At 46.4% G+C, this 23,765-nt stretch overlaps 1 protein-coding gene and 1 pseudogene across 4 annotated transcripts in view; one reads left to right on the top strand and one right to left on the bottom strand.

Moving 5' to 3' along the window:
- LOC139019889 (stonin-1) overlaps nucleotides 1-21,236 on the bottom strand; it is a 98,661-nt gene extending 77,425 nt beyond the window's left edge. For 2 of the 4 annotated variants that reach the window (XM_070429180.1, XM_070429175.1), the window contains exon 1: nucleotides 21,149-21,236. The gene's annotated coding sequence lies outside the window, so the exon portion shown is untranslated. Of the gene's footprint in view, nucleotides 1-1,342; nucleotides 1,483-1,520; nucleotides 1,694-2,348; nucleotides 2,554-21,148 lie in introns of those variants that run through there. The other 2 variants (XM_070429176.1, XM_070429178.1) reach the window with 2 other exon arrangements.
- Nucleotides 12,950-13,435, top strand: LOC139019413 (large ribosomal subunit protein uL23 pseudogene; annotated as a pseudogene).
- Nucleotides 21,237-23,765: the final 2,529 nt, after the last annotated feature.

Raw genomic sequence — 23,765 nt, 5'->3', positions numbered from 1 at the left:
CTCTGTAAAAAATCAATAAAATATAAAAATATAAAAAAAAAAAAAAAGAATCCCTCTCCCATGAGCGACAGGGAAATCTGGGTCACTCATTTCTCCAGTAACACAGGAGAGGCAGGAAGGGGAGCAGGTCAATCACAAATCGGTCTGAGGTCCATCCCAGTGGAAATATCTAGCAAGGAGCTAAACCAGGAGACCGTACCTGGAGAGAAAACCGGAGGCTACACATGTAGAGCTGGGGGGCTTTCTCCACTCGGGGAAAGCGGAATGCAGGAGAGAATGAGAGAGGCCACAGGGCACCAAAGCTAAGGACCCTATCATTTTATAGGAAGAGGAAAAGAAAAGGAGAAAGTAAGTCACACAGAACAGGCCAAGGAAAAACCAGGAGGTGCAGAGACACCCCCCCCCCCCCCCCCCCCCCCGCCCAGGCAAGAAGGAGTGTTTCTATGAGCCCTTGAAGAGCTGGGGAGGGTAGAGATAGATGACCTCTGGGTTGAGTGATTAGGTCAACAGTGACAGGATTGGGGGCAACTTCAGCAGAAGGTGGGCATGAAGCGTGGCTGCCAGTCTAGAAGCCAAGGGAGCAGGGATGCTGGGGCTCATGAATAGACAGAGGCCAGGCTCAGCTGTCCATGTCTCAGCAACTCCATCCCTATACCCTCCCTGTCGTGTCCCCCCCCCCCCCCCCATTTTTGGGGCTTCTGCTGCTCTGGGGCTGAGTTCTTTCCTGGTGGACTGGTTTCTGGCAGCCCTAGGAACAGCCTACCGCTTTGTATCCTACCTACCTTTTGGTCTCAGGAACACAAAAGGGCCCCAGGGCTTCCCACTCTTCAAAAAATCCAGCCCACCCCCACCAGGGCAGGGGGCAGACAAGTGAGCCTTCGTGCAGGCTGAGGGCCTGAAACAAGGCCTGCTTTCAGGGCTGCCTTCTGGTATTTATATTGCCGTGGGTTCTCCAGTGGGCAGAGCAAGGCACTCAGAGACAGACATGAGAAACGGCATTATCTCCTTAGGGGCCCCCAGGGCTGTGCTGGGGTGTGGCCCGTGGTTATCAGATGGCAGATCCTGGATTTTGGTTCTGAATTCTTAGAGGAAACCATGAAAAAGATGTGGGATAGTTAGCCGAAGGGGCTCGGTGCAGATCACACATCTTAAATATGCAAACCTCCTCCTTCCCCTCTACCTCCACCTGCTGGCCCAGGGCCCTCCTGAAGATAAGCAGAAAGTCCTGGAAGGTTAAAGAATTAGAAAGATGATCTCTCTCTGGACTTAAATATTTAGTGAGGGGAAAACCAAAATTGGCCACTTTGCTATGAAAATTGTTCAAGTAATTTATCTTAATTACCGTGTGATTGCTTTTAGTGTTTTGAGAGGAGGCAGTAGCTAAATGGCCCAGAAAGAATATTTAACGCTTTAAAATGTGATTCCTACCCACACACTAATGGTGCTGTGTTCAGATTGGAATGGTCTGCACGAGAAGTTAAGGACCAAGATCTTCCAGGAAAATCCCCCAGGATCTTCACCTTTGGATGCTGGGCTTTGGGGAATGCCTTCCAAATGTTCTGGTGCAAATTCTTCAATCACACGCCCACTGCTCATTCATTCAGCGAATAGTCACTTTGTCTTCTATGTGCTGGGTCCTGAGTGGAGCGCCATGCAGACCACAGAACCAAGACCCGAACCATTGCCCATGTGGCTGAGAAAGAAGGGTTGAACAGTTAGACTGTGTGTAAGCCCTGCCTGCAACTGACTGAGCAACACAGGCAAGTTACTTTACCTCCGTGGGCCTCAGTTTCCTCATGTGTGAAACAAGGACAATAGTTAACTTTTAGGATTTGTTATGGGCTGAGTTGTGTATCCCCAAATTCAGCCCTAACGCCCCATGCCTCAGAATGTGACTGTACTTAGAGGCAGGGTCTCTAAAGAGCTGTTTAAGTTAAAGTGACGCCGTTAGCCCTGGCTGGTGTGACTCAGTTGGTTAGAGCATCGTCCTGTGTGCCAAAAGGTCACCGGTTCAATTCCCCATCAGGGCACATGTCCAGGTTGCAGCTCGATCCCCGGTTGGGATGCCTGCGGGAGGCAGCCAATTGATGTTTCTCTCTCATATCGGTGTTTCTCTCCCCCCACCCCCGCCCCCGCCTCCCTCTTACTTTAAAAAGAATAAAAACATACTTAAAATAATATGAGACTGTTAGTCTGAGCCCTGAGCCAGTCTGACTGGTGTTGTTATAAGAAGAGGTTAAGATACAGAGAGACACCACGGAGGCGAACAGAGAGAAAAGACCATGTAAGGACATAGTGAGAAGGTGGCCATCTGCAAGGCTAGAAGAGAGGCCTCAGAAGAAACAGACCTGCCAACACCTTGATCTTGGACTTCTAGCCTCCAGAGCTGTGAGAAACACATTTCTGTTGTGTGAGTCACCCAGTCTGGTATGCTGGTACTGCAGCCTGAGCAAAGTGAGGCAGGGTTCTTGCACGTACTAAAGCAACATCTGTAAAATGGAAGATGCAGGGGGAGATCATAAACAGAGGCTGCTGTTACTATCGAGTCCTGCTCTTCAGGTGCTTAAAACCTCGTAGAAAAGTCCGGAGAAAACAACAAATGATGGACAAGATGTGCTGTCCCCTGTGCTGAAGTGCACTGGGCTGTTCAGAGAGGACAGCCCCTGCTCAGGGGCAGGGAGGCTACCCGGGGAGGGGCGACTGCTTGGGCAGAAACAGGGGGGCAGCAGATGAGGCATCAGTAACCACACCCTCTACTCATGTTCTGTGCATCTGGGTTATGTACCAGTCAGTTAACACCAGCCTAAGGGAACTTCTCCCACCTGGCTTCATTCCCTCCACGAAGAGAACACAAAATCCAGTTCCACACGTATTAATCATCGCTAAACAAGTCTCCTCTCTGGCTGCCCAAACTGGACCACATGCCACAGAGGCAAGCTCACTCCGATCAGGGCTGTGTGCAGACCCCAAATCAAATGCATTTTGGTTTATCCATGGCCAGTCCTAGGCTGTTCCTGACCACCAAGCTCACCTGGAAATGTCTACATCACGGTGAATACAGAGGCAGGAAGCACTAACTTACAGAGAACAAAAACATTGGCTTTGATCCTAGCCATTTCTGGAAATTCCATAAATGTACATACATATAAATATGTAACAACTTGAGCAATTCCAAAATTAGGGAAATTTTTTAAAAATCAACACACCCATCTTTCCACCAGACCTTCATACTACTGCTCAGAGCACACAGAGGTCCCTCTGGGGGAGGTTCCACAGCTGTGGGCCCAGCCTGGGAGCCAGGAGGCCAGTGTTTGGGGGGGTTTGTTCCAGCTCTCTCTGGCTCTGTGTGTGAAAAACAAGGGCCCTTCAAACTCTAACAATGCAGATGAATTCCCCTAAAGGGGTCTACAGAGAAGCAAGTGCCTGCCTGAAGACTTCCCTATTTAAACTCTTTAAGACAACTGCAACCACACTTGGGCAGGAAGTTTTCTGAAACCTCACCTTCTCCCTCCTCCCCTGAGAGAGAAGCTCTATTTCCCCTCTTGAATCTGGGTGGGCCTGTCACTGCTCTGATGGACACGATGTGACAGAAGTGACACTGAGACAATTCTGGGCATAGGCCTGCAGTCACCTAGAAGCTGCCAAGTGACCTAGAAGCAGCCATTTCCTGCTCGTCAGAGCCCTGAGCCACCACCACCATAGTAGAAACCCAGGCGGGACAAAGAAGCCACATGGGGTGCCACAGCGGGGCACCTTGTAGACACCGGCCCATTGAGCTTTCAGTGATCCTGACCCCAGTCGCCATCTGATGACAACTACATGAGACAACCTACGCAAGAACCACCCAGCTGAGGCCAGTCAACCCACAGAACCAGCAAAGATAACATCAAATTGTGGTTTTAAGCCTCTACATTTTTGTATATAAAATTTACCCTTTTAACCATTTTTAAGGGCACAGATCTGTGTTATTAAGTCTATTCCCACTGTTATGCAACCATCACCACCCCCCAGGCCCAGACTGTCATGTTATCAAACTGATACTCTGGACCCATTAAACACTAACTCTCCATTCCCCCTCCCCTCAGCCCCTGGCAACCACCATTCTACTCTGTTTCTATGAATATGACTACTCTAACTACCTCCTCAAAGTGGAATCAGTCAATGTTTGAACTTTTGTGACTGGGTTATTTCACTTAGCATGTCCTAAAGGCTCATCCATGTTATAGCATTTCCTTTCTTTTCAAGGCTGAAAATATTCCATGTACTTATATACCACATTCTGATTATTCATTTGCCCATCTATGAAAACCTCTATGTTTGGAGAGGTTGTTCTAGAGCAAGCGTGTCAAACTCAAAGGCTAACACGGCCAAATAAATAAGGTTTAAGTTTATGTGGGCCGCAAAAAAACAAAAGCTTCAATTTTCATAGAAATGTAGGTTTGTTTCAAGATAGACATGCTGAATACCAAGGGCTGAAATAAATGAGTAATAGTTAACATAAAATAATAGAACATTTTAATAAAAATTAATACTTTTTCTTGAACATTAACTTACCAGACACTGAATAACTGCACAAATTAATAAGCATAAAGCAAATAAACCTATTTTTTCTTGTTCTCTGAAAGCGAAATATTTCCTCTTGCGCACACCAAACAAGTCAGTCCAAGACTAATGTCGTGGCAATCGGCTGCTAAAATATTGGCTGCTAGTATTAGTAGAGAGAAATGGTACGCCTGCACATAAGGCGCGTAAGGGAAATGAATGCAACATGATTATACTAATCAGTCATTAGTGAATGTTGTAGTTCTTTAATAATAATTATGTATAACAGGATATTGTAAAAATTAAGATATGAAATTTTTATTAAAATGTTTCTTACATACCATGACATTGGCTGGGCCACAAAAATATTCATTGTGGGCTGCATGCAGCCTGTAGGCTGCGAGTTTGACATGCTTGTTCTAGAGCAGGGGTGGGCAAACTTTTTGACTCGAGGGCCACAATGGGTTCTTAAATTGGACCGGAGGGCCGGAACAAAAGCATGGATGGAGTGTTTGTGTGAACTAATATAAATTCAAAGTAAACATCATTACATAAAAGGGTACGGTCTTTTTTTTTTTTAGTTTTATTCATTTCAAACGGGCCGGATCCGGCACGCGGGCCGTAGTTTGCCCACGGCTGTTCTAGAGCAATAGGTGACTGGATCAGTGAGTATGGCCCTGGGACAGCAGAGCAAGGCTCCCAAAGCAGATGTCAGGACCTCGGGAGTCTGGCAGAAACACAGAGCACCAGGGAACTAACCCAACCCCCAGAGTATGTGATGGGCCAGTGATCCAGGTTGGAGTTCCCAGTAGCACTTGTCACAGCAGGCCGAATGTCTCCTGGGGTCTCCATTCTAGGTTGGGAGCAACCCCAGAACAGGGACTGGCAGGATCTTGTTCATGCTTGGGTGCCCTGCCCTGGCACAAGCTCACAGGCACAACAACTGTTCAGTGAATGAGTGCAAGATGCACCTGAGACTGAAGCCAAGTTCTGACTCATCCCAGGGTTTCTGACAGGCTCATGGAGGGCAAAAACGGGCCAAGGGAAGCACAGAAGAGCAGCTGCTTATGGCTGGAAAGGAAAGGGGGAGGCAGCAGCCACAGCAGGACATTCTGACAGGCAAAAACTCATGGTCAGAACCAGGCTTCCCAGGGAGCTCCCACCCCGACAAGGCAGCTCCGCAAGGGACTCATATAAAGGTGAGGAAGTCCATTAGGAAGGGTGTGCTAAGATCAGGCTGAGCCAACAGGATGAGGCCTCTCAGGGATCAGCCTTGCTCAGCTTGGCTCAGGGTCATAGAGCCTCCTGTGCCTATTCCCAGGGCTCAGGGTCATAGAGCCTATTAGAGGGGCACGGGCAGGGCTTAGAGGGGCTCGACCCTTGGTCATAGTACAGGCTGTGAGCTGAGTCACGTATTTGAGCCCTGGAGCTTTGGGACAGCAACCTTCCTTCACTGCAGAAGGACCCAGGTTGGTTGCCCTATGACCTCAGCCCTCTTACCCATAACCACTTTACCAAGGAAACCCAAACCATTCTTCCTGCTGCTCCGCTCCACTTGGCCACATAACGAGAGTGCCCAACACAGGTCAGGATGCATCAGAGCATGGACGTTAATTCCAAATCTAAGAAGAGGACTTGTTCCGGGTTGACTTAAAGAATGACTGCCAACGACACGAATGCCCTTTGGGGGTTTAACAAAAAGGGCTCGAGTTGTGTTTCAACTCTGCATTTAGGTTTTCCAGCCTCTAAAGATAAAGTAGAACCTTCAGTAATAACTCCAAAGGAATGTTTCCCTGTTCTCTTCAAAGCATACACCTTGACATTAGGAACTGCTTGCCATATGGGAAGCAGTTAGAAGCACCAGTTAAAACTCAGAAAACATGGGTTTGGGACTTGGCTCAGCTTCTAAGTAACTGTGGGACTTTGAGCAAATTAATTACCCTCTTTGGGACTCAGTTTCCTAATCCATAAAAAGAGGAAAATACTTTGTATTCTCACTGGTTATATACATTAATAATACATATATGTGAGGTGATATAGAGATAAGAGATATATATATACACTTACACACATATAGTGTGTCCCCCCAAAATAAATGTATACACTTTAATAGCTGATAGCTGTTAAATGAAATTTATTTTAATAAACACTGCCTTTATAATTATCCGAAGTATGTGTATACATTTTGGGGGGAAGACCCTATCTATGAGGTCCTTGTAAGAAAAAATGTATGTTAGAGATTTACTTATGTTCAATAGTTGCTTGCTGATATTTGTGGAATAAATGGACGAATAACCCAAGATTATAACAAGACTCACATTATAACAAGTGTCCCTCTCCACACTTCAGAATCCCCAGCCAGTGTATCTACCAGATTTTAGAAGGCCACCTCTCCCCCCAGGAGGCTAAAACCAGTTCACCCTTGTCCTACCCACCGACCACCAAGCCTGCACACTTCCCTCCCAGCTGGCCTTACAGTCTCCCAACCTGCTGGAGCTAGCCTGACATTCAGGGTCAGAACCTGCCCCAGTATCCCTGCCCCAGCCCTGGCCCAGCTCCCATCTTCCACATGGCATGAGACTTCGTCTTGGACCAACTGCCAAGCCCAGAACCCTAGGTCTCCATTTCCTTTTATACCAGATGGAAACAACCCACTCCCCTTTCCTGATTTTCCTGAATCGTGGGTCAAATGGAAGATTTGTAGACCAGAAGCGAGCATGTCTCAGGGCCCCCTCTATCCATGACCTTCACCTGCAAAATGAGGCTCACATGGGCTCTTCCACCTCAAAGGGCTCTGGGGAACTTCATAGAAAGTGATGGTCTTAAAAGTTTCTTTGAAAAACAAGAAGCACTCCATAAATTCCTTTGCTCTCATCACTTCAGTGTGATCTCAGAGATGATCTCCAGAGGCCTGGGACTGGCCCCTGGGTAAATTCTTTCAGCACAATGACCACACACACAGAGAAAAGCTTGATGATCTTTGTGGCTCCAGTGTTATGAGCAAACGCATGTGATCTCCAGGACAGGGGCTGGAAAGTCAGGAAGTCAGGAAGCCTTGGCACTGCCAGTAAATTAGACGCATCACTTAACCTCTGGGCATTTTTCTTCATAGGCACAATGGAGCTGACAAGCCACCCACATTCCTATTCACCAGGATACCAGGAAGGCAAAGGATTTCAAAAGAAAAAACAAGTAGAAATGTGGTAGTCAGTGAGCATGGAGAATTGAGAAATGAAAAGAAAAATAAAAGGGGAAAAGAAACAAATAAAAGAGAGGGAGAGCATTTGGGGTGAAATGAGAGACTCTTGAGAAGGCACGGATGGACTGCCAGAGAAGTTCCCAGTACAGAAAATGCACCCCAAGTTGAAAGTCACCGTCTAGATTAGATTTATCGCAAAAGGCATCAGAAGTTCAACTCCAGCCCGGCCGGCGTGGCTCAGTGGTTGAGCATCGACCTATGAACATGGTTCGATTCCCGGTCAGGGCACCTGCCCAGATTGCAGGTTCAATTCCTAGTGTGGGGTGTGCTGGAGGAAGCCAATCAATGATTTTCTCTCATCATTGATGTTTCTATCTCTCTCTTTCTCCCTTCCTCTCTGAAGTCAATAAAAATGTATATTAAAAAAAGAAGCTCAACTCCAGTGGACAAAAAGAAATAAAGTCTGTCCATCATCTGAGGTGGCATGAGCACAGACCAGAGGAACCAAGACACACTGCTGTTTGCTTTTACAGCCCAGCTCAGAGCAAGAGAGATGAGGAATTAATAGGTCCACTATCTGTAAAAATTGTGTAATGTTTCTAGAGAGGCCCTGGCCAGGCCACATCCTGGCCCATGAGGTCCAATTCAGGATGCTCCACTTTAAGGGAAACAGTCAAAGACTAAAGAGTTCCCAAAGTGTAACCACGTAGAAACTCCATTTCTTTAACATGACTCTTACTTACTCCTTTCTGTCCGTCCACTCCCTTCCTTAATCATTAAGTCCCTAGGATATCAGTTTCTGATCAGTATCAAACTGTCTTAAGAACAATCTGTTGGCCACAGAAACAGAGTTTGGTCAAGCTAAAGATAACATCTGGATTTCAGTTGTTTCAGCCCTAGGCCCATGAAAGGGAAAGGACCCTACAGACCACACCCTCATGAAACAAAACAATACGATGGCTGACACCAGCACAAGATACAGTGACCAACTACTCCCTACACTGGCCCCAAGCAATCAGTAGAGCCCAGGACCGCAACTCCTTTAACCACCATGATTAATGATTTCCCCCCTATGTAGCCCATCCCCTGGAAGCCATCAGGGAGCCAGGTCTTTTAGCACTAGTTTACCTGAGACTCCAGGCTTGGCAGCATTTCCACAATTAATAAACCTCTACTTTCTTTGCTGCAAACTCCTGTTTGTGTTTGATTGGCCTTTGATGCACGCAGATGAATGGACCCCTTTAGTCCAGTTACAAAAGGCAGGGTGTGCTGAGGAAGGGTTCTGAAATCTGAAAGCATTTCCCTAAATAAGATTTGGGGAGGATAATATAAAATACCGACTTCTGCGCATGGGCCACGAAGTTTCAATTGCACTGTACGTGCACGCCCGCACGTGGTATTTTGTGGAAGAGCCACACTCAAGGGGCCAAAGAGCTGCATGTGGCTCACGAGCCGCAGTTTGCCGACCACGGATCTAGTCCAACCTTCCCAATTGAGGAATCCTTATTCATCTCTGCTGAGGAATTGTCCAGCTGGACAATTCCTCAGAAACACTTCCATAGTGGAGACCTCATTACTTTATAAGCAAGTTCATCGCATTATCATTTAGACAGGATTATACTCTTCTCCCTCCGATTAACCCCAAATTAACTTCCTCCTGGCTTCCATCTACACTGGGGCGGGGGGGGGGGGGGGGGGGGCACAGACTAAGTCTAAACACCTTTCCACCTACCCATCCTTTAGACAACTGAAACTGCCTTGATGACTTGCATTGGGTCCTCTCTCAGGCTCTCCTGGGAGGGGGACTATTTCCAGCTTAGCCCTGAAAGCTCACTGTCCGGCTCCCTCCCATGCTCCTTTCCCAAGTATCTGGCGAGCTTTGAGCTCAGACTGACATGGGTCACTGACTGCTGCTCCCGCCTGGCTCGGGCATCTCACCCTGTCTTTGCTTTCCAACTAGGTCTTGGCCTCCTGCCACCAGTTGGGAAAACTCTGGTCCATCTGTTGCTCTCAGCTTTGCTGCTCTGCCCAGAGCTAGAGGGCTTGTCATGAACGTGCTCCATGATGAGGCTGAAAAATGAGTCCAGCATTCATGCCACTTAATGGAAAACAGCTGGTGGTTTGACTTTAGGCCTTCTAATAAAAATGGAATCTAGACTATTCAATAGGCATTAAATGCCATTTCTAACACCTCATATGACAGATGAGGAAATAGAGGTCCAAAGAGGTAAGAGGATCTCCTCAGGGAAACAGAGCTGAGAAGATGAACATAAACTCTAACCTTTGATTTTCCAGTCCACATTCTTTCTACGGTAATTACGAGAAAGCGAGGCTACATGGTGGCTCTCTTCTTAAGATATTTTGGAATAAATTTCCCATAGTCTGTACGTATGTGCCTTACTCTTTCTTCAACTCAACAGACATTCGCTAAGCACCAACTATTTGCTTTGTAAATACCCTCAGTAAGATTTAAAGTAAGCGTCCCATAGGAATCTACATCTTGATGTGTGTGAGCACCCAGTGTGTGTGTGTGTGTGTGTGTGTGTGTGTGTGTGAATTTCATGGAGGTGAACATTCACCCGACAATGATAACAGAACACCCTTAACACTAAACTACACACCGGTGCAAGTGAAAAAGAGGCACAGCCCATTACCCAGGCATTCTCTGTCTGCCGGGGACAATTCTCGAACGTTATGTTGACATGATAAAGCCAAATGCAGGATACTGTGGCACTTCATTGAGCCAGATACTCAATTAAGATGGGTGACAGCCATGGTGGCAGTGTCCACAATTGTAGGGGAAATAAAGCTGCCGGTCCTAGTTTGAAAAGACCTAAAGGAAGAGCGGGCTTCTGGGCTGAATCTTGAAGGCTGATGTGAATCGATCAGGCAGAACAGAGTGGAGAGAGGTGTGTGTGCAAAGACAGGAAGGCAGAGAGAGCCTGATCCTGCAGGTGGAGGGGCCTGGCTGGAGCCGGGAGTTACCGTGGGTGATACAGTGAAAGAGGCACACAGGTGAGTGAGGTACAGGAGCCTTCCTGTCTCATGCTAAGGAGTTTGATTTTATCGTAAAGGATTCAGTGAAAGAATACAGAGAGAGTAAACAGGATCAGATAAGAATTTTAGAAGGAAAGCTCTGACGGGAGGATGAACTGGAGGGTGGTGAGGCCAGAGGCAGGGAAGAAACCAGGGTTGAACCTGATGCTTCCTGCTCCCACACACTGTTTTAAAGTCTCAAATGTAAGGGGAGAAGAGACTGTTTTTCAAGCACATCTCTATGGTATGGGACAATCTCCCCAAAGCTTTGCAGAATGACATCACCTTCATCACTCTCCACAGTGACTTGATGGCACACGCATGATGTCCGCCAGGGCACCACGGCCAATGGTGAAGTGTAGGAGCCTCAAGCAGAGCAGCCTCTCAGTAAGTGGTGGCTGAGTGTATGAGCCACATATATCAAAAGAGGGTGGAGGGTAGACAAGCCCTAAACAAAATAAGGTCAGGGTCTCCAGAGCATGGATAAGTCTAAGCAAGGTTTGTCAAGTCAGAAACAAGACAAAACAAAATTCAGGAGGGAAGGGGTTGAAGACACCAGTTCTCCACAGGAATGGAGGGTTAAAGGCACAGACAGACTAGGAAACCAATAAAGGAGCTAGCACCTGTCTCAGTTAGGGTAGTCCATACAGTGCCCTGGTGAGAATCCAGGAAAGACCCCCCTCTCTGGCCAGAAAACAAGCAGGCCCCAAGCGGTGGAGTTTACAGCAGGGTTCTCACCCACAAATGGCCAAAGCCTGTGTGCGCACGTGGAAGGGCATGTGCGAGCAGTTACGGAGGAACATTGGCGAGAGAGGGGAATGTGTGGGTGAGGAGGAGGCAGATCCGAACAAGCAAGGGCTATTTAAAGCTGGGTAAATCCCACCCCGCGTGGTACAGAGCCATTTCTACTGGGAGTGTCCGATCAAAAGATGAATGATCAAGAGGATGAGGTCGGAAGCCTAAAATAACAATTCCCTTAAAGGGGAAATACACTCATCTAGGCAAGTCGGACCCTTCTTAGAACTGAAAGATTCCGACATTACCACCCAGTTCCTAGGAAAGCCTGATCTTCCCCCCTCCCCAAGATAACTTTTCTGAAAATCAAGAGCACCTGACCACCAGCATGCTGCTTAGAAAGACCCGAATTAGGCACTTTCCATTGAATCCATGACCAACAGAGGAATCTGCAATTTTCGCAAAATTTATGAGGTTCTGCTTCAAGCCACAAATGAGCGACAGGCCTGCAGCTGCATCTCAAATGGTTCTCTTCTCAGTTGTAAAGACACGAGATTAAAGCATTTCCCTATGTTTGTGTTAACACTAAACTGAGGCCAACAAAAGCAAGGTTTGCAGCACCAATTACCATCTTCCAGGCCCTCCAAACTGGCCCGGGATATGAATTACCATGAGCTAGGGAAAAACATTCAAAGGGATGAACAGAGGCCAATGTGTCAGCCCCATCTCTGAATTTCTGGGCCACGGCTGTTTTAAATTAGATTCTCAGTGCTGATTCCATGAAACTCTTGGCTTAGCTCTCCAATGGAAAAGTTATTTTTGTGCTCCGAGCCACAGATATTTATATGGAGGCACATCCATAATTCCAATTATGTTTTGTTTTCATGATGCTCTTTTCCTCTACTTAAGAACAGTGATAGCTATCATTATCATTTCTGGTAAGACACTTGCAAAAAACTCTGAGCCAAGTACAGATTCCACGGGGCCCAGATAAATGACTATAAAATAGGCAGATTTTAGATCTTGGGAAATCCTCAAGGAATACCTCCAGTTCTTCTACCCACTGTGCTGCTCTTCTTTGTCAATTCCCTACCCCCACCTACCTCTCATAATTGCTCCTCAGAAGACCTAGTCCCAGAAGTTATTTATTCCTTATATTCACTCTCTGGGGTCTTTGCACTTAAAATGTGATCTTCAATAATAATGAGTTTTTATTTTCTTAAAAGAAGAAGCACCAACAAATAAAGCAAAGAAATATCTCTCGTTAAGAGCAGCATGGTTCTTAAATAACATAGTTATTCTACAGAACAGTTTGATCAACAGTCTAGGAGGGCTACTAAGATATGGTATAGATACAAAACCAAAATGGTGGTCCAAAAGCTTCCAGGAAATTCATCCAAGAGAAATCTAAATTGATTATCAAGGCTTTTTACGAAGATGGCGTCGAAAGCTAAGAAGGAAGCCCCTGCCCCTCCCAAAGCCGAAGCCAAAGCAAAGGCTTTGAAGGCAAAGAAAGCAGTGTTGAAAGGCGTCCACAGCCACAAAAAAAAGAAGATCCGCACGTCACCCACTTTCCGACGGCCAAAGACACTAAGGCTCCGGAGGCAGCCTAAATACCCTCGGAAGAGCGCACCCAGGAGAAACAAGCTTGACCACTATGCCATCATCAAATTCCCCCTGACTACCGAGTCAGCCATGAAGAAGATAGAAGACAATAATACACTAGTGTTCATTGTGGATGTCAAGGCCAACAAGCACCAGATCAAACAGGCTGTGAAGAAGCTCTATGACATTGATGTGGCCAAGGTCAACACCCTGATCAGGCCTGATGGCGAGAAGAAGGCATATGTTCGACTGGCTCCTGACTATGATGCTTTGGATGTTGCCAAAAAAATTGGAATCATCTAAACTGAGTCCAGCTGCCTAATTCTAAATATAAAAATTTTACACTGAAAATAAATAAATAAATAAATAAATTGATTATCAAGAAAGTCAGAGACATGGAAATATGGAACAGAGTGTGGAATATCCGAGTGAAGGTGTGGGAGGGTGGGTGGGTAGGAGGTGATCAACCAAAGAACTTATATGCATATATGCATAACCCATGGGTGCAAACAATAGGGTGGTAAAGGCGGGTGGGGGAGTGGTTGAGGGGGAGGGGACATATGTAATACTTTCAACAATAAAGATTTTAAATAAATAACCACCATAGAGAAAAAAGAAAACATAAGGTATCAAGAGGTACACACCCATGGCCTCTTCTGACTAGACCTTCTGAAGCACAATCCTGGTATGAAAGAAAGAGCAGGGAGGGGAGATGATGGGAAGAAACTAACATTTGTGAGCATTCACATATGCCAAGCATTTGGTCCATATTATTTCCTGTGATCTCACTTAAGCTTCAAAACAATTTGGGGGAGTAGGTTTCATTATTACTGTTTTATAGAGAAGGAAACAGCCTCAGAGATGTGAAGTAACTTGCCCAAGACCATGCAGCAGTCTGAATTTTTGTGTCCCGCCCCACAAAGTTCATGTTGAAATCCTAAGCCCCACAGTAAAGGTATTAGGTCATGAGAGTAGAGCCCTCATGAGGGGGATTAGTGCCTTTATAAGCGGAGGCCACAGAGCACTAGCTCACCCCTTCCACCATGTGAGCACACAGAGAAGACAGGTGTCTGCAAGCAAGACGAGGGTCCTCACCAGAACCAATGCCAGTACCCTCATCTTGGACTTCCAGTCTCCAGAACCATGAAAAATCTATTTTTGTTGTTTATAAGCTACCCAGTCTGTGATACTTTCTTAGAGCAGCCTGAACACACTACGGTAGCCACACACCTAGTTAGTGGCAAAGCTTGGATTCAAACCCAGATCTGCCTGATCCCGAAGTCCATTTCTTTTCCATTATCACATAGGGCTGATATGAGGGCCAGTGGAGGCCAGGGACGATTGCTGGTTTGGCTTCCTTAAAAGAATAGAGTTTGTTGCAAGTGTCTGGGAAAGACATATGTTTGTGTAGATTTCTTTATATGTAGGGTGTCCCCCCAAAATGTCTACACACACTTGAATAATTATAAAGGCAGTGTTTATTAAAATACATTGCATTTTCAATATTAAGCTATCAGCTGTTAAAGTGTATATACATATTTTTGGGGACACCCTGTATTATAAACAGGATTTGCTAATATCAATCAACATTCCCAGAGATGCTCTTAGCCAGTAATAGGAAATCAACTGTTGAATGTAAACCTCTCTGCACTGTTAGAAACACATGTAAACACACATGCGAGCAGAGAGAGAACATTGTCTCCATGACCAAAGGGAACAGGGACCTTTCTCTCCTCAGAGACTTTTCTTTTCAACATGAATGTGAGTGAGGATACTGGTTGGTAATGAGAAGGTTTAGTCTACCACAGAGAATCTAAAGGACAGCATTTGGGGACTAGAGCAGTGTATTTGGGAAATTCAGAACTCTTCTCAACTGAGAGCAGAAACCCAAATTCATCAATAATCCTATACAATAAAAGAGAAACATGCAAATTAACCATCTCTCTGCTACCCTCAAGCCATGCCCACAAGCCAATCAGGAGTGAGTATGCAAATTAACCCAACGAAGATGGCGGAGGCCACTGAGCTGGATCGAGCAGGAGGAAGCCAAGTTTCCCGCCTGCCTGGCCAGCCCTGGACTCCGCTCAAGGCTACACAGTTTCAATTATAGAAGATAAATAAATCCCAGATACATGCTTCCAGCCCGCCATGTCTGGGAGCTTGGGTCGCCGGGGGGTGTGGCCAGCTTGAAAACGGCCATCAGCCCCTCACCCAGGCTGGCCAGGCACCCTAGTACGGACCCCCACCCTGAAGGGGGTGTGGCCAGCCTAAAAACGGCCCTCAGCCCCTCACCCAGCTGGCCAGGCACCCCAGCGGGACCCCCACCCTTATCCAGGACACCCTTCAGGGCAAACCAGCCAGCCTCCACCTGTGCACCAGGCTTCTATCCTATATAATACAAGGGTAATATGCAAATTGACCTTAACAGCAGAACGACTGGGAATGACTGGTCACTATGACACACACAGACCACCAGGGGGCAGACGCTCAATGCAGGAGCTGCCCCCTGGTGGTCAGTGTGCTCCCACAGGGGGAGCTCTGCTCAGCCACAAGCCAGGCTGACTGCTGCCAGCACAGCAGTGATGGTGGGAGCTTCTCCTGCCTCCTCAGCAGTGCTAAGGATATCCGACTACAGCCTAGGCCTGCTCCCCACTGGCAAGTGGATATCCCCTGAGGGCTCCCGGGCTGCCAGAGGGATGTCTGACTGCCAGCTTAGGCCAGATCCCCTGGGGAGCAGGCCTAAGCCAGCAGGTGGACATCCCTCGAAGGGTCCCAGACTGCGAGAGGGCATAGGCCGGGCTGAGGGACGCCTCCAAGTGCACAAATTTTTGTGCACCGGGCCTCTAGTCATTAATGAAATGAAACTGTCAAAACCTGACACACATGCCCTTTATATGCAGTTCAGATTATCTATATGTAAAAAAGGCTAATATGCAAAGTGTCCCCTCGGGAGTTTGGCTGGGAGACCGGGAGTTTGCTCGCTATGATGTGCACTGACCACCAGAGGATCTATTCAATGCAATAATACAAGAAAAAGATATGTCAGTAGGAATAGAAAAAGAAAAGACAAATTAGGGCCTTTGCCGGGTAGTTCAGTTGATTAGAGTGTTGACCCAATACGCCAAGGTTACAGGTTCGATCTCCAGGCAGAGCACATACAAGAAACAACCAATGAATGCATAAATAAGGGGAACATCAAATTTATGTTTATCTCTTTTTCTCTTGCTCTAAATTCAGTACATTAAAAAATTTTAAATGACAAATTTTTGTTTTATGATTATCTATCTAGAAAATTCAAGAATATCTACATATAGATTTTTTAGATCTAATAAGAGAAGTCAGCTGGGATGCTGGATACAAGGTCAAAATTAAAAAATCAGGAATGTCTCTGTGGGCCAGTAAATAACCAATTTGAAAATATAATAAGAAAGAAAGATACCATGTAAAATATTAATAAAACCTATAGCAAATAGATACAGCAAAAGTTGTATAAGACCTTTATAGGGGAAATCACCAAAAATTCAATTGAATAAAAGGAGAAGACCCAAAATATTATAAAGGTGTCAGTTCTGCTGGAATATAAATTGAATACAATTTTAATTAAATTCTCAATAGGATTGTGTGTGTGCGTGTGTATGTCTGTGCGTGTGCATGAGAACTAGACAAACTAACATTTAGATGAACTAATAAAACCCAAGAAAGTCAAGAAATTCTGGAAATATTTACAGTAAAAGTACTCATGTTAGCTAACAATTATTATGTGCTTCCTTAAATAGCAGACACTATTCTAACATTTTGTATACATTATCTCCTCACAATTATCCTTAAAATGGATACTGGTTGGTAATGAGAAGGTTTATAGAGTTGGAGACAGAGAGAAATTAGGTAACTTGTCTAACTCAGGAGTAGTAATCGATGCAGGATGATAAGGATGTAATACCTTCCAAGTACTAGGGAGAAAATAATTGTGAGTCCAGAATTCTACCCTTAAACTCTCATTTGTAAGAGCAAAATAGAGACATTTTCAGGAATACAAATACTTTAAAGTTTACCAAAGACCCTTTATGAAAGACCTTCTAAATTTATGTTGACACGAAGAAAAATAAACTAGAAGGAAGGAGTGGGATGTCAGAAGTAGCAGCGTCCAAAGTGTACTGACTAAAACAAAACTATGCAAAGTAGGTAAGAAAATTGGGACTCAATGAAAACTAAAGTAAAAGGGTATAACAATGTTATTATGGAAAAACAGAGCTATAAAGTCCTGTACCTATGCTAGAAGTGGGCCACTGAGCTGCGCACTGAGTTGGCCAAATAAGAAATGGAAACTGTCAACTAAAGGCTTCACAGCATCCACAAGACAAAACAAACAAGTTGCTCACAAAGACTTCACTTGGCACTGTGATCAGAAAAGCATTTCTCATATGGTTAAATGTCTATAATATCTAGGACATTGGTCTGAGTATGATAATTTGGGAAAAGTCCTTGACTCTTACAATTTTTTTTCAACAAGGAGGTGATTTAGATGCATCAGCCGTTAGAATAGAAAAGATAAAGCCTCCTTCTAAAAGCGTATCATTTGAATGGCGAGGTGTTATAGAAAAGCCCATCCTTCTGGGATAGTTAGGTGTATTTCTGGAAGAGGATGAACAAGGTGACCTCTGTGGGCCTGGTTACCTGTGAGGACAAGGAGTGGTCAGGATGTGGGCATTTTCCCCCAGAGCCATCCCCCCAAATCACTCACACTGAATATTTCCCCCTCCACTAAACCAGTTAATCTTGCCAACGCATGGGATTACCCGTCTAGCCAGTCTTCTAAAAAAATAGTTTATCATTGTATTTTCACAGTAATAAGCATCAGGAAGCAATTAGCTTTCCTCCTCTTTCTTGTTCCATAAATCCTTGACTCCCCTACCCTGACATTCCATAGAACACGTAGGTGAATGGGAGCCTGGGAGCTTTCCCTGGGTCTTCCTGTCCATCACACTCCCCTGACAATGCCTAGGACAGTGTAAGCCCATATTGATAGAGCTCTGGGGACATAATTTGCCTGATCTATTTAAATTAAACATCCTACCTTCTACCAGGACTGCTCCAGAATCCCATGGGGTTCCTGGAGCTCAGGCTGTCTGGGAAGCCTCCAAGGAATGCTGATACTTATCAGTACAACTGGCTCCCAAGGGAAGGTGAGCTACCTCTCGCTAAGTCTGGGCCAATTCCCAAGGACTTCCAAAGAAAAGTGACAGTGGAAGGAAGAAGAAAAAAAAGGAAAAAAGAGAAGTGATAGTTGGAGATGGGAGAGAGGGGAGACAGAGGCACTTTACTAGTATTCAAAATATCAGTTATTAAAGCACAAAATACTCTCCCTCTTCCTTTTGCTACCTATTGTTCTTATAATTAAAATAATGATGACAATAATACAAGTGCAGGAAGATTGTAGAGAGTAGGATTGCGATGCATAGACTTTGGCCACTGATCTGCATTCAACTGGCTATGCGACTTTGGCAAGTCACCCCTCTGATTCTAGTTTCTGAATCTTATATCATGAGAATATTAATAACGGGTCATACCTCAAAGAGTTTTTTAATGAAATGCCATATGTATGTGCTTTATACTCAATACATCCTAGCTATTACTATTGTAAAAGCTTAAGAAATGCAGGCAAGCACACAAAAAAATTAAAAGCACCTATCATCCCACCATCCATTTTGCTGCATATAACCCCAATGTTCTTGGATGTATTTTTAAAGAGTGAATTTACAATGCTTCCTATTTCATAGCCCGCTTTTCACATTTAACACCATACCCTGAGCATGTCCTATGTAATTCCGTATTCTTGTACAATATTTTGAAAGGCTACATCCTTTTCCTTTGGGCTATTTTACCCCCTCATGACCCTTGCCCTCCTTCCTCTCTGCAGGCTCCATACTTCATGCATTTCCATCTCATCTGACCCATCCAGATGATCATTCACTGCTCTCCATTTGGCTCACTGGGGATGCAGCCTTTATCTCACCACCCAGAACACCTGCTCCTTGGGTAAGGGGTACATGGCTAGCACTCACTATATCCCCAGCATCCAGAGCAGCCTATCTGGGGCTGCAGCAAACCCTTGTGATTGATGGCAAACCACCCACTTTAGTAAGATTCCATGAAGTGTTGGTACAAAAGCTGAACAAGGCAGAAGGGGCGGGGGCGTTCTCTCCAAAAAGCATAAGGTTAATTTCTGGGGCATTAAATACACTATTAAAAATTCTCAGGAAGAGGAAGAAACTGAAGATTCTTATCTGAGTGCATTGTTTTTCTAAGCAGCAGGGCCAAACAAGTTCAAAATTTATGGGCTTTCTTTTTGAGTGGAAGTCGCAACACTTCCTATCAATGATGCAATGAGACCACAGTAACACATTAGTAATTCATACAAATGGGGAATGGTCAAATTCAAGCAGCAGGGAAAATGGAATTACATCCTTTTGAAAATAGAGGGATTTATTTCCAAAGAGATTCATTTTTTAAAAGAACTCTATCTCCAAAGAGTTTAATGCCTTGACCTATTTTGACGGGTTGTTCAGAACCTGACCTAGTACATGTGTTACAACCACTCTTATCGTTTGTATAGAAATGGGAATGGCTAAAGTTCTTCAAAAGTGCATTCTCCCTAAAAACAAGAAGTTCAACACCCCTAGGATCATGCTCACTCCTTAGGACAGCTCTTCCCTCCTAGGTTGCAAGGAAGCAGACCCCAGCTGGGGCTGCCCCTGCTGCTCCAGTTCTGAGTGGGCAGAGGCTTGCAATAGCAGCCCCCATCCATCCTCCTCCCCCCCAAAAAATCTCCAGATTCCAGACTAGATCTGTCCAGACCCATCTGAAAATTAACAAGCTCCTTCTAAGCACCCAGAGCACCAGGCCTTGTCATGGAAACACTGATTCAACCGTAATGAGAACCGACAGAAAACCACACAAATGAACTAAACATTCTTCCACCCAATCGGCGGAGTCAAGCTGAAGCAACAGCCTCAGGAGTGAGAGAAGGGAGGCTGTTTTTTCTTTGTGGTCCTGCTGCCTTGTTTTCACAACTCCTGTTTATGAGACGGTGGGAGTGGGGGAGCTGGGAGAGAGACAGAGCTAGCAGGAGGGGAGAGAAATGCAGAGGGGCTATGCCAGGGTGGGGAATGCCAACAAACACTGCGGTTTCTGTCGGGCAAATGAAAACTAGCCTCAGGGTCTGCTTGGGGTTGTCTGAGAACAAGCTATAGTGAACTCCCATCTTCCACTAAAACGGTGACGTGTGGGATGAAGTCTTCACTTTCCAAAGAATGCTTCTGCACAGCAAGCATTCTTTTATTTTTCTTCTTCATTATTTTCTCTTGTTTGTTTGTTTGTTTGTTTTCTATTAGAAAGGCTCATTACATGAAGCATCATTATTATTGAAAGAAAAGCAGAGTTGAAGTTTTTAAAAAGATGCCCAACCAATAGAAATAGTAAAATCCGAAGAAGGAATATACAGTATTTCATTGCCCCTTGGGCGCACAAGGTACAGTTTGTGGGTCCAAGGAACCCAACCGCAGATCCCAGTGACGGTCGTTCCTGCAGGAAATGTCTGGGCGAGGGCATCGCCTTCTGGGGCTGCAGGGGGCACTGGGCTGGTTGTGGCCCTAGCCTGGGGGGCGGGAGAGGATGGAGGGCGGAGGCTGGTGGCCCAGGTCGGGAGGGCCGGACCGCGCGTGAAGGTTTGCACGAGCCCCCCGCCCCGCCTCAGAACCGAGTCTAGAGTTTTTGCTCGTGGAGTTTTCTTTCTCTTTAGAGTGGGACCAGGTCACAGTAGCCCCGCAGCAGAGGGGAGCCCCGTCGGGGCCACCCGCGGGCCCGGGCAGCTCTGGGGCGGCGAGGGCGGCGGGGGAGAGGGGCGCTGCGCTCCCGCCAGCCCGGGAGATAGATGCCGCATCCCGGGGCGCCCGCGCTCCCCACCCGCAAACTTTCCCCCACCGTGGAGGGGCTTCCCACGCCTCCCGCCTTCCCCTGGGGCTGGTCACTCACGGACAGCACCGCGGGGGCTCCGACTCCGGCCGCCGCCGTCCACACCGGGAGGAGGGGTGGGAGGAAGAGGGAGAGAGGCGGAGAAGGGGCGGAGGGGCGGAGGAGGCGGCGGAGGAGGGCGGAGGCGAGGGCCGGGAGCCTACCCGCGGGGAGGGGAGCGAGGGGAGGGGCGGCCACTCCCCAGAGACGCTCCTGCGCCCTATCCCACCTCCCCCCCACCAACTGCTCGGTCCCCTGCCGGACCCCTCTTCTCTCCTCACTCCCTTCCGGCCCTGGATCCCCCAAAGTTTTTCTGGTGTCCGATTCTCCATTCTCTTCCTTCCCTTGAGTCTCCAGCAAAAGTGAGGGGCGAGGTGGGGTCAGTATATGTTACCTTTACAAGCTCCCGGGAAGCAGGTGGCTGGGACACTTGGCAGGTCTGAAGCCAACCTGCACCCCCTGAGGACGCGGAGTGGTGAGATAATGGCGGGGGGGGGGGGGGGGGGGGGGGGAGGAAGCGGGGCTAGGGACTTTGTGGTCGTGCTTTCCACTTTCATTGAGATTTTTTGTTCCGTTGGGGTTGTTTTGTTCTTGTGATTAGGAGAACTAAAGGATTATGTTTGAAGTGTCTGTGTGCTTCTTTTTCCTTCAGAAGTGGGACCAGCCCTGATCGCAGACTAAGATGAACCCTAAAAATGAAAGCTCACCTTCCCCTGGTGAATCAGCACTCAGGAGGAGGACACAGGATGGCTTGGGGATGGCTCAGTGAAGGGCCACTCTGTGGACAGGGCAGGAGGCGAATACTGAGAGATGTGTGCTGCCTGCAGCGTGCAGAAGAGAAGGGGCGTTGACCTCTGAGGAGAGCTGGAAGGTGGCTTTTAGCCCTTAGTCCATCACCTGCTGGCAGGTGATTCTGGGCAAGGCACTTGGCATCTCAGCCTCCTCCAAAAGTGGGGCTGCCTCCCTGGTAGTGAGTCAGCATAGAGAGGAGGTCTGCCTGTGCCTTTCACCCTCTGCCCAACCCCAGGGTGGAAGCTTGAACTGGGTTTGAGCAGACTCGGGGGAGAAAGGAGGGCATTCTGGGCCCTCAGTCATGAGGAGCTTGGGAGGTTGGCAAGGCTGGAAGCCTTACGGGAAGTGGGAAAGTCTGTTTGGGGATGTATAACTGGACACGAAGCAGAAAAAAGGAAATCCATGAAAGTTTTGTTTTAAATATGTTTTTATTGATTTTTAGAGAGAGAGGAAGGGAGAAGGATAGAGAGATAGAAACATCAATTAGAGAGAAACATCATGGATCAGCTGCTATATGCACGCCACCTACTGGGGATCAAGCCGCCTACTGGGGATCAAGCCGGAAACCCAGAACCGGTGACCTCTTGGTTCGTGGGTCAACACTCAACCACTGAGCCACACCAGCTGGGCTCCATGCAAGTTTTCAAGCAAAGGAATATTTTGACCCAAGTGGTGTGCTATTCACACTGTATTCCCAGAGCCTGGCATACAGTAGGCACCATAATGGTGACTGAGGAATGCTGGTGTAACAGTCTGAAAGATGAACTATCTAGGAAGAGAGGGCTTTGACCCAAGAAGGGGTTAGAAGGCCCTAAAGACCATGTTAAGTTGAAGTGCTCTGCCTAGATAGTAGAAAGGAGATGAGGGAATTCTGAATAAACACTTGTGTTTGCATGACAATTCGGTTCTCTTTTAAATGTTCTTTTGGGTCCAGTCTTGTACTTGACTTTGGAGTTCCTGGTGAAATGGAAAATATGTTGTTCAGTATCCTATTCAACCTCCAGCCAGAATTAAGAACCTATGCTGAGGGCTGAGGAAGTTACACAGCAAGGATCTATTTAGGACATTTTTACTCTCTGGTAAAATTTCTAATTGTGTTTTTCTTTAAGATACCCTAAGCAGTCAAAGGCACCAAGTCCACCTCCCTTCCTAATTTCCTTCAGCTAACTTCCTGGTGATGGTCATGGTTTGAGGAAGGGCAGGAGGGAGGCTAGAGAACAGAAAGTCATCTGACTGGTGACTTTTCAGAGACTTCTATAGAACCAGACAGGTACTGGCCCGAGTCAGGCTTCTTGTAAGAAGCAGAAGAAGAAGGACAAAGGAAGAGGAAGGGGAAAAAACAGGTGCCTTGACCCTCCAGTGGTCGGCAAACTCATTAGTCAACAGAGCCAAATATCAACAGTACAAGGATTGAAATTTCTTTTGAGAGCCAAATTTTTTAAACTTAAACTATATAGGTAGGTACATTGTTATTAACTTAATTAGGGTACTCCTAAGGCTTAGGAAGAGCCACAGTCAAGGGGCCAAAGAGTCGCATGTGGCTTGTGAGCTGCAATTTGCCAACCACGGCCCCAGGCCTTTTGGCTGAAGCTCCAAACTGAGCCTCCTATAAACTGTGCCCAGCCACTGGGCCTCCTAGGAAGGCCAGCCTATCTCAGAAAATGCCACAGGTAACAACTAGAGAAAGGACGGACTCATACAGGAAACAGTACACTTGACAAATAGCAATCATCATCTCATTAAAATGGGGTTTTGAATGCATCTTTTTAAATCTATCATCTTTGAATAAGCAGTATGGCCTTTGAATAAGCAGTAGCCCACCGAGTGAATGAAATCTCTTTTGGAA

Source organism: Myotis yumanensis, unplaced genomic scaffold (genome assembly GCF_028538775.1).
Source record: "Myotis yumanensis isolate MYYU_CA2020_CCGP unplaced genomic scaffold, mMyoYum1.0.hap1 SCAF_11, whole genome shotgun sequence".
Taxonomy (NCBI): Eukaryota; Metazoa; Chordata; class Mammalia; order Chiroptera; family Vespertilionidae; genus Myotis; species Myotis yumanensis.
Note: the sequence above shows the minus strand (reverse complement) of the source record. Positions and strands in the feature narration are given on the sequence as shown.